The following is a 10,641-nucleotide window of genomic DNA, read 5'->3' as shown; positions in this document are numbered from 1 at the left end:
TAGCCAGTTTCTGCCTTATTGCTCCTTTTTAAATTGCATTCGTTTAGAAATTCCGCACGCACTACTCTCGTCGTATTACGTGCAGGTGAGTACGTGCTTACACGTACGAAGGGAGAGAGAGAGGACAGTGGACATTATGCAGGCATAATAATCGGATTGTAATCGACCGTGCGACGAAATAGCGTCCTGCCCCCGTGCTACGTGCATAATGTCGCACGCAGTTTCTAAGTATAAAGACGTTCGACAATTTGTTATGCATGCCTCGGTGGACGAAAATTGCATTTAATTCACCGTTGCTCTCCGTTCTGACCGTCCGCGCCGGCCGCGCCGGCCAACGACGCTCCAGCTTGACTACATAAATGTAGATGTTCCATTTAAAAAACCATTTTCGCGTGTTTAGCATAATATGTAATCGCGCGAACCGCCATCCGCCAGATCATTCCCGCGTCCTTCGTTCGCAAAAGGGTTACCGCGTCGTTAACTGTAAAGAAAAAAAAAGAACGATATCGCGAACAAAAATATCCCGCCTCGATCGACATTCTCCGAACAGTTTACTCCTCGCAACAAGATTCTATCAAAATATGAAACGTAGAGAATCTTAAATCTTCATTTTTCTTTGTCAATAAAATTATAATACAAAAGATAAATTCTTGTAAAACAATTGTAAATATTTGTATGAAAAAATTGTATCACCAGTTTACTTTTCTCTCAACCGACATTTAGCAAATTTGTTTAACAATCTGTTTCTATTGTCCAACGCGGTTTTTCGAATTCCCATATTTACTTGCGTCAATATTTTTTCATTAACTGAAAATTTTGCGACCAATTCTCGTTTCGTTTAAAAATATTGCACAGAGAAACGTCGAGCGTAGTCAGCGCGTTTTAATCAGTCTGCGAGTAAATAGCAATTCGACGCGACGCGCCGCGTAACTCACATGGTTCGCAAACGCGCGTACACATTGTCGTTCTCGTGCTGGTCTCTTTACTCTTCGCTGGACAGTTTTACCACCTTCCGACAATACCGATTGTCAGGCGGAACCGGCGAGAAAAACTCGTTGTCGAAACGCGGGGGAAATTGCCGATGTATTGAGACCATATACTCGCCACAAAACACGTCGCCACACGGTGAAATCCCGGCAATGAAAGCCGCTGATAAAAACAGTAAATTTTGCTTTAATTAAAACTTGATAGCTTGTAATCCTCTAAACCTTTAATTCAAAACATTGCCTATGCATGTCGAATCACGATAAACGTGTGAGAAGAAACACGCCGACGTTTCCACCGATTGCGAGAAAAATTTCGAGAAAGAAAGAAAGAGAGAGAGAGAGAGAGGGAGCATCGTTCGCGGCTAAAAGGCGGAAGACAAGAGCCGCGTGTTTCGAATTTCGATTCGACATTTCGAAGCGGTGTACACGATAGACGGTAATACGATTATCCATGGGGATGCACCGAGAACGCAGAAGAGTTATACACGATTGCTACCAGTGCGGCCGTTATGAACACAGAGTATCGCGCCAATAAACGTTTGTACGAGTTAGCAGAAAAAAAAGGATGGAAGAACGCGAATCGAGCGAGCGAGGGCAAGAAGAGATGGAGACGGAGATGAAGTGAGACGGGAGAAAGAAGAGTAAATCGAGAGGATGAGAGTGCCTGTAGAGAGGCTCGCCACAAGATCGCTCCGGCTCCCACCGGAATTTTAACTTTTAATAATAAAGCGAGGGAGTCTCGCGTTGTTACGTTATGATAGCGCGCGCGGCGGCGGCGGGGCGGGAGGGGATGGCACGGAGGAGATGGAGGCGAATTAAAGGCGGTAGAAGGAAGTTCTCCGCTCTCGTCCCGGAGCTCGCCTGCGGCCGGGGCCGGGGCAAACCGCAGCACAGGCACCGCCGCCACCGCGTAATTGCCGAGCTCTCACTTACCGGTCGTTCGATTGATTATTATTTTTACGCGCTGCGACCCGCCTGACCCCGCCGCGCGGTGTGTGCGATATAGCCAGGCCGGTCCCGCCGATCGCCGCTTTGCGCTTTGCCTTCGATCTCATCATTAAGGCATATCGTCACGCTGCGGTGTGCCCGCGTCGTCGCCGTCGACACATCTCGTCTCCGCAACGTGATATGACGATGACAGTATTGTAAAAATTTGATTTGTCGCAATATTCAACTTTCATTCTCTCTTTCATTCAAATTTCGCAATATTAAATCTTTATTCTTTTTGATTGTCAAGAAAAAATTCGTGATTTTTTAACTAATTATTTCTACATAACCGTAGATCTGCTTCGATAATTTTCTAAAAATTTTAGAACTAAATCTGTTTTAATAAAAAGATAACGTTTAACTTAACTCAGGTAGTTGGTATGCTTTCCGATAGAAATAGCGCGTTTGTTACGACTTACGAGCTTTACAACGTATTTCGATCTATCGAAACCTATCGTCGGTCGGTCGATCGGTGGCGAGCTATTATCTTTATATACTTCGACCCACCTGACCTTAATGTACCGACCGTTGCCGCTCCTTGAATCATGTTATTAAACCGCTTGATCTTATGGACAAAGGTTGCCAGGTGTGGGGAACGGCGAAATCACGCGAGAGCGCTGTGCGAGAGCGCGGTGCTTTTTTTTTTCCTCCGCCTTTTTTTCATAATCAAAATGTGAATACACCGGAAGTCGTGATCGTATAATTAAATAACAAAGTAGGAATTCCGCGGAGAGATTGGTGTGGTGGATCGCGCAGCCTTTTTATGCGCAACAGAGTGCAGCGGTTACGCGGTTTAGCTCGACGCGGCGCAAACAAATTAAAACATCCGGCTAACGTTGCCGCATTTTAAGTAAAGCTTTACTTCGCTTTACTTCGCGAAACTCGTGAATACGAAAGGGAAGAAAAGTCGGTGCAACGCGAGAGGAAAGGCGCAAGCACGCCTTGACCGCGCTTTTTCTTCGGTGAGGCACACAAAATAATTGAATTCGCGAAGACGAAGGGCGGTGGAGAGGAGAAAACCAGCGAGAAAACTCGAGTTGTACTGCAGGAGAGAAGCACAATGAGCCGTATAAATAAAAAGCTCAACGAGCGTCGTGGCGCGCAAGCACGGAGTTACGAGACCAAAGAAAGCTTGCTTGCGTTGTACCGAATAATAATTACGTTTCGCCGCTGTTTACGTACAAACTACAGGAATTTATTCAGAGAGTTTGCCAACAAGCGCGGTGAAAAAGAAAAAAAAATGAAATACGCTATTTATTTCGTCCTGAAATTACATCTAGTCTCCTCGAGCCGCTGCGAGTCGCGGCAGGTGATTCCCGAGGCAATTAAAAGCTCCGCTCTTGATGAATGAGGGACCGTGTATCGTAAAATCGTGCAAAAATAGTATGTAAATTGGGTATAAATATCGCTAAGTAATAATTGCTTCGCGAATGAATAGAACGATCGATCATATCTCGGATGCGAAATCGAGTGTCCAGCCTCCCATATCGACCGTGAACTTTGGGCGCCCGCGCACGCGGACGGTTTACTCATTTAAACTAAATTATTCCAAATAAATGAGCGTGTCCTCGGGAGTGCCTACATACCCCGGGACATTCATTCACCCTTAATTAATGATCCGCTCGAAAGTCGGCAGGATTAATCGCGTGCAATCAGATCACCGTAATTAATTACTCCGTGTTGGAAGCACTTTGTTTGCGTCGGTGAGAGCTATCTTGATGAAATGAAATTGCGCGACGTTGTGTCTGAAAATGTGCAAGTCAACGCGCGATACAAATGACTTACTCTTCGTCAAACTCGTTTTACCGCTCGCTCTAGTGCGTTCAATAATTATTAGACTTCACGAATATGCATAAAGTGTTGTTTTTTCCACAAATTTTCTTAACCGTAAACGTGAGATCTTTAATTATATTTCGAATTATATCAAAATATTTTTCCTCTCTAATAGATGATTTATTCACTCGCCTCTAAACAAGTTCCCAGCAAAGAAATAGCGAGGATAATTCGAGTACATTACTCTTATTCGACACTGTCCATTAAAAAAGTTTATTCGATTATTTCTCCTGCAAATACGATTATCCGAACGAACAGCGACATTTTTCATTTCTCTCCGGCGACTTCTATCAATCTCCCGGAAACGCGCGAAACAGCCTAGGGCCGTGTATAAGAGGCTATATTTTATATAACACGACGGGATCGCGGTAATAATATCAGATCGTATCCGAGCGCATAGACGAGAGGCTTGCGGAGATGGTTTATGACGTGCGAGCGAGTGAAGCGGCTCGCAAGAGCGAAGGTGGATGATCTTTACGACCTCCTCGACGGCGCGCAATCGTCCCAATGCTTCCGCCCTATCCTTCGGCAAGACATCGCCGTGGCTAAACTTCCTCGGCTAAACCGTCGGTCGAGCCACGGCGAGGAGCAGCTCCTTTCTCATATATGAAACAAGGTACGAACCGCGTTGTACCGACAGCCATTGTGCTGGCAAGCAGATGCGTAATATTTCGGCGAGGTGTGTGCTGTCGCAACGACACATCTCGACGTAAGATATTGTCATAAGCGTCGACCTCCGCGATAGCGATCGGATACAGCGGCGTATAATTCAGTCACGAGAAACGGAGGATGACGGAGACGTTTATAAAATTTTTGAGATGTTATTTTACTTTCACTAACATTTATCAATAGAAAATAATAAAAAATGGAAATGCATTATTTAAAAAAAAATGACTTATTGGAAGAGAACTGTTTCACTGTTTAATTCGTGTCTAAAAATTATGACTACGATTATTTCGTAATAGAATGTTACTCAAATCGCAGTCGTTAAGCAATGAACATTAGTGCGAAGTAAGTGGACCACCTCGACCGACAATCTGAGCGCGATCGACGGTCGCGATAAGCCCATTTCTTTCTGTGCGATCGTTGTCACAGTTCGCGCAGCTGGACTCGATTTGTGGGAGGCCATTAAGATAACTGGCGACAGCTATTAATAAAACTAGACGAATCGCTTGCGAAAGTCGGGAAAACGAGTTAGGGCACGGTGACAGTGACAATAGTTGTTCGCGCTCGAAAGGCAGCGCGCAGTAAAGAGGTGGCTCTGCGTGCCGCGTAGCGAGTCGTTTACAGGATGACGAACGAGCGTTTCGGGTGGCAAATCTTATCAACGGCGCGGCAGATAGCAAAGACAACTCTTTATGTGCACTGCGCATCGCACACGGATACTCTTCGCAGAAGATGAAGAAAACGGGAAGGGAAAATGGTCAAAGGTCATCGAGGCGAAGTCAGACACCCACGGAAAGCCGCACCCAGGTAAATTATCGTGCGAAAGTTACAAAGAGGCGAGGACAGTCGTGCAGTCGTGATTATCAATTGCACTAGCGCGGCGTAACGAAAAAGTATAAGTAGAATAATAAAACGTTCACATTCCGGCAAAAATATTTTCTTAATAATTATACAAATTTTACACACTTGCAGTCTATTTCGAATCTCGCTTTCTCAGGAGAAACGTAAACAAGCGTGCGTGGAAAAACTCGTGACTTTTCACGGAATTGCGTGGTATGCGAACGCATTCTTTATTAGAATCCTATTTTGAATTTATGTGGGTAAAAACGAGTCGTCGGGAACAGATGCAATTGCGGCTTCAATTACGCCGATGGTTCGTTACAATGGTGCGCCGATCCCTATCGGCACTTCACTTTCTAAACGTACTGGGTTTCTGGTGTAACCGATTCGCTGATTGGTGAGAGACTGCTTCTCTTTCCGAATCTCACGCTCTCGTCAGAAATGGCATCATATTTTAGACGATAAGAACGACGTCCCGAGTTGTTTTTCCTTGAATGTCGCAAATTCATCTTATTTTCGGTATCTTCGTTCTTTAAGTAAAATTTATGATAGCAGCAAATTAAAAAGAGTCGTATCACACAGACCATCAGGTCAACAAATAACGTCACCGCGCTTTCCTTGTTAATTTACGGCATCGTTTGACCCAGAAGCTCAGAATGACAGCCGGCGAAGCGCGGTAGTCACCCCCTGACGGAATAATTTTGCTTTCCTCCAACGTTTTGCGAACGAACGAGTGGCACCCGACCCACCCCCCTCTGACCTATTCCCTCCTTCTATCCTTTCCCCACCATTTTATACGTGGGCGGATCCCGGATGGACCTAATAAATTGTTTGTTGTAATTAAATGAGTTCGAGGGAATCGTGTAGGGCGTGTGGAGTGGGACGGGGAGACGCGAGGGAGCGAGGGGGGGACAGAGACCGGGGAATAGGGCCTCTATATATAAAGGAATAAAGATGAACGGCCTATGGATGGGCCGCTATCTGCGCCGCTGGAACAGAAACACGCTCGTGGCGCGACAGCCCCTGACAAATGACGGCCCGAGCCGGGGCTATTGCCGCCGCCCCCCAGCAACCCCTCCTCGTACACCGCCGCGCACCGTACCCCTCTGGGCGAACGGCCGAGCGAGCCACCCCCGACGCCGCCGCTGCTCGCCGGCCGGGGCCCGGGCCATGATTAAACAGGGGGGAAAACGAAATTGAGCGGCGAATATTCCGCGATGCGCGCCCGAGTGCGCTTGATAAACTCTCGATTGGCTCTGCCGAGCAACACGACTGCGGGCCGCTTTCATGGGAACGAATCCGGCTCGCGAAACACCATCGCTACGAGACGGATATTTTTTGCTTGCTCGCGAAAAGTTTTTGCGGATAGAATTCGTTTCGATGGCAAAAAAAAAAAAAAAAAAAAATAAATAAAATCCACGATGTCAATAATAAAATGTACTTAATTATATTCTAATGTAATTAGAATCCTGTCATTATGAAATATTTCACATCTTTATCTTTTCCCACAATGTATCGAATATTTTACATCTCGAAATATATGTCTCATAATTTATTCTGTACTTAATAAAGAATATTAAATTCTCGACACATCTCAGTTTTATTATTGCGTTGATGTATGTCGACACGCAATCCTGTTCTTGTTTCTCTCAGAAACGAGATAAGGCTCTTTCTCCGCTATGAAAGAAGAGAGCGAGAGCGAGCATACATCAGCGTGGAACGCATTAAACCCGCGCGAACGTCGCTCGCGCAATGTAACCGCAGCGCAGCGGACGGAGGGGGCGAAGGGAGCGTATTCTATTTGATTTGCAATTCGAGCGAGTCATCCTCGCGCACGCGGAGAGGGGAGAAACAAGAAGCTTGCGAACGTATATCCGTTACGCGCGCGCGGAGTCGCGCCGTCGAGTTTGTAAGGCGAAGGGCGGAAAGACGAATTGAAAGTCGTCGCCGTTTCTCGTGTCCCGGGGTGAAAACGCAATCTCCGCGAGGCAGCGACCCATCGCGGACAAATTGATTTTAGTCCTCGCCCCCTCCCCCTCCCACCCCTCGGAAAGCTTTCTCCGTTAAATCACTGCAACGCAGAAGAAAAATCGCGCGTGGTAACATCTCTCGTCGTTTATCCTCAAGCTAATTGCCGGTTTGGTTTCCTGGCTTTCTTTCAGTCTTTCGTTGCACATTGTGTGTACATGCGGCGATTTCTTTTCCGAACGAGGGCTTAAATATAAAAGGACTCGGCCGGGAGAAAATTGAATCCCATTGAATCGTCGTGTGACCCCCTTAATTCCGCAAAATAATGGGCTATAAAATCCACGCGGCGGCAATTAGGGTAATTGTGTCATTGAATGATCAGTGAAACCACACATACAAAACACACACACACACACACACACACACACACACACCGACACACACAAAATATATTTGCGATTATATAAAGCAATTTTTTTTTTTCAAAAATAATGATATGTTGCTATCAAATTAATCGTTATGTAATTATAAAGAGTTTCAATTTCATTACAAAAAATGTGCATAAATTTGGTACGCAGTTTACGCGAATTTTATTTTTAATCTCTTCGAATGAAAGATTTAATGAAAAAAAGTGACATCGAACAACTGCTCGATGCGAGAGCCAAGAGGAAAAAATATGCTACCGATGCCTGTGTCGAGACACGATGAGAGAGAAGGAGAACAAGCGCGGATAGATTCGGAATGCCGCCGATGGATTTGACAGAGAGCCTCGCCAAGCGTTGTCGCGTCATTTTGTGTTTTATTTTCGAGAGTCGCGCGCGGATTGGACACGGAACGTTAACAGCACTCGTTGTAATGCTTTATAATGCCCTCCCCGCCGCGTCTATCCCTCGTTCATCCACGGCTCTTGGCGCCACCGGATAACAGCGGGAAAAGGGACAGCCCGCACCAGCCGTCAGATTTTTCACGATAAAATATGACGGCAAAGCCCCGGAGAGCAAGGCGATGCTCGTGGATTAATCCGTGAATTTTTAGAAGCGCCGCGCACAGATTACAGAAATAATTTTCTGTCAATTTTTAACTTCACGATAGATATCTTTAGCTTGACGGAAATATATAAAAGACAGAGAACACATACTAGGTTTATAAAAGATGTGTGAAAAACTTGATACATCCTGCTGATCGTCTCTCGAGCGATCTGCAAAGATCGCCCGTATCTATATTTATGCGTTGAGATTGGCTAATATCGCGAATCGATCATAATCTCTGGAGGAATCCGAGGCAATCCGCCCAGGTGGCGTAACTCACCGCGAGCGAGCATAATGGGACACCATTTGCCCGCATACACGCGCATTATTGCGCTTGCGCCCGCTCCGTCTTCCTCTCTCGTCGAGATCTCGCAAAGCGGGTGTGCGAGCGAGCGAGCGCGAGCGGTATGGCGCATCTTTTATTCATCCGACAGAGTGGAGCCTTAATTTGAATTGAATAGGATTTATAAATTATTTCAAATTATAGTTGCGACGCATGACCGGTACGGAGCCCGCTCAGTAGCTGCCGAGAGCAACGACGACGAAGAAGACGGCGACGACGACCACGACGACGACGACGACGACGACAACGACGGCGGTGGCGACCGACGATCACGATACGCCGCTCTTTGCCGAGTCCGGATTGCACCGACAGGTGCAGTGCATATACCTCGTCCGAGCGAGCGGAGCAGAAAGACGGTGAACGAAAGGGAGGGCGAAAGGGAGGACAAGCTGAATGCAGTCGAAATCTTTTCTTGTGTCGCATTTTGCCGAGATTCTCTTACGTAAGCGCTTGCATCGGCTTCTCGCGATGGAATTCGAAATCCCTCGGGCGTCGTTGCGTCGGATATCTGCGCGGCTCCGGGGCTCCGGGAGAAGAAGAAAAGTATCTCTCTTACTCCGCCGGATCCTTGACCGGCGTTCGGAGGTTGATCACGAGACGGAGCGAGTAAGGGGAAAAAATTTCCGAGCTGCGGGAGAAAAAGTTGCACCGACCGCTAGGTGATGCATCAATGCGGTCGAAAAGAAGTGGCACTGGGTTCCGCAATGAGTTCCGACGGACGTAAAAAGGGCGAAGCTTTATTATTCCCGATAGAAATGTACTGAAATGTCAGTAACTTGTCGTCATTTGCAGCGCCGGTCTTCCACGGTTTCCGCTCGCGCGCTCTTTGACGAAGAGCGCTCATCACGGATATTGCGATTTCGAAAGAAACATTGCTTTCTGTCAAATTAGCGAATTAAGTCGCATCCTGAAAGGTACACGCGCTGCAACATAAGAATTTCATGCAAGAGCGACTCGTAAATATGGTAATCTCCGAGTATCAGCGCTACCCAGCGCGTCGGGGACGATAACGACCATTATGCGAATGCTCGACGAAAAGGGAATTAGGGGAATCATTTATTAGGCGAGCTGTCCGTCGCAGCTGATATAATCCTCGAGTGTTGGCACCGCAAACCGCACCCTCGTCGTATAAAGACATATACGTGATCTTGACTTCATCCTGTATTCAATTGTTCTCGAAATTAAATTAAATTTATTATTAAGGAAATCCAATTATAATCCGATTATAAACACGAAAGTGTGTCATTCTGCATTGCGACTCGCTAAGAATTATCAATGAATGAAAGGCGGGAGGTTCGGCACACCTACCTACCTTTGGCATTTCTACCTACTCTCTCCCCTGCAGCGAAAAATATGCATGGCGACATTACGCGCACATTCAGAAAGAACACGGGAACGTCTCATTCCGATCGGGGGGGTAAGAGACGTTCGGCTTCGGCAGGCGCCGGCATTGGCCAGGTCAGGTTTTATCTCCGTGGAATGATACGTGACGTCGGATCTGTCTGTCGTCCCTCTTCATCTCAGTCCCTCTCTCCCTCCTTTTCTCAGCGTGTGGGCAGCAAGAACTCGAAGAGCACGTTCGCGTTATGAATTACAGATTGGCTTATGCGTACGTACGTATCGGTCGGACGCACCGCGGGTAACGCATACCTGCGTCCGCCGCGAAGAGCTCGAGAGTCCGCGCCGTGGACAGAGAGGAAGAGAGGAGAGAAAGGGAGAAAGAACGACGAAGAGAGAAGGCGGATCGTAGAACTGGAAAGAAGGGAAGAGAAACGACCAAGTGAGCAGCAGGTTGCAGGTCGTTCGAAGGGGTGAAGGAACCGCTGTCGAGCTGCCTATTCTCGTCTGTCGTCCTTGTCCTCGAGGAAGACGGCGCAGGTGGGAAAAAGACGAAACGACGGAGAAGGCGAGTGCGGAGAAAGAGATGGGACGAACTCGCGTATACGCGCTCACACGAGTACATATGTACATATATATATATTGTGTGTGT

At 46.8% G+C, this 10,641-nt stretch overlaps 1 protein-coding gene across 2 annotated transcripts in view; it reads right to left on the bottom strand.

The window, feature by feature from the left end:
* The window catches only part of sowah (sosondowah), a 134,990-nt gene that overhangs the window by 23,012 nt on the left and 101,337 nt on the right, over positions 1-10,641 (bottom strand). The window lies entirely within an intron of this gene.

The sequence above is a fragment of the Linepithema humile genome, chromosome 1 (assembly GCF_040581485.1).
Source record: "Linepithema humile isolate Giens D197 chromosome 1, Lhum_UNIL_v1.0, whole genome shotgun sequence".
NCBI classification, from domain to species: domain Eukaryota; kingdom Metazoa; phylum Arthropoda; class Insecta; order Hymenoptera; family Formicidae; genus Linepithema; species Linepithema humile.
Note: the sequence above shows the minus strand (reverse complement) of the source record. Positions and strands in the feature narration are given on the sequence as shown.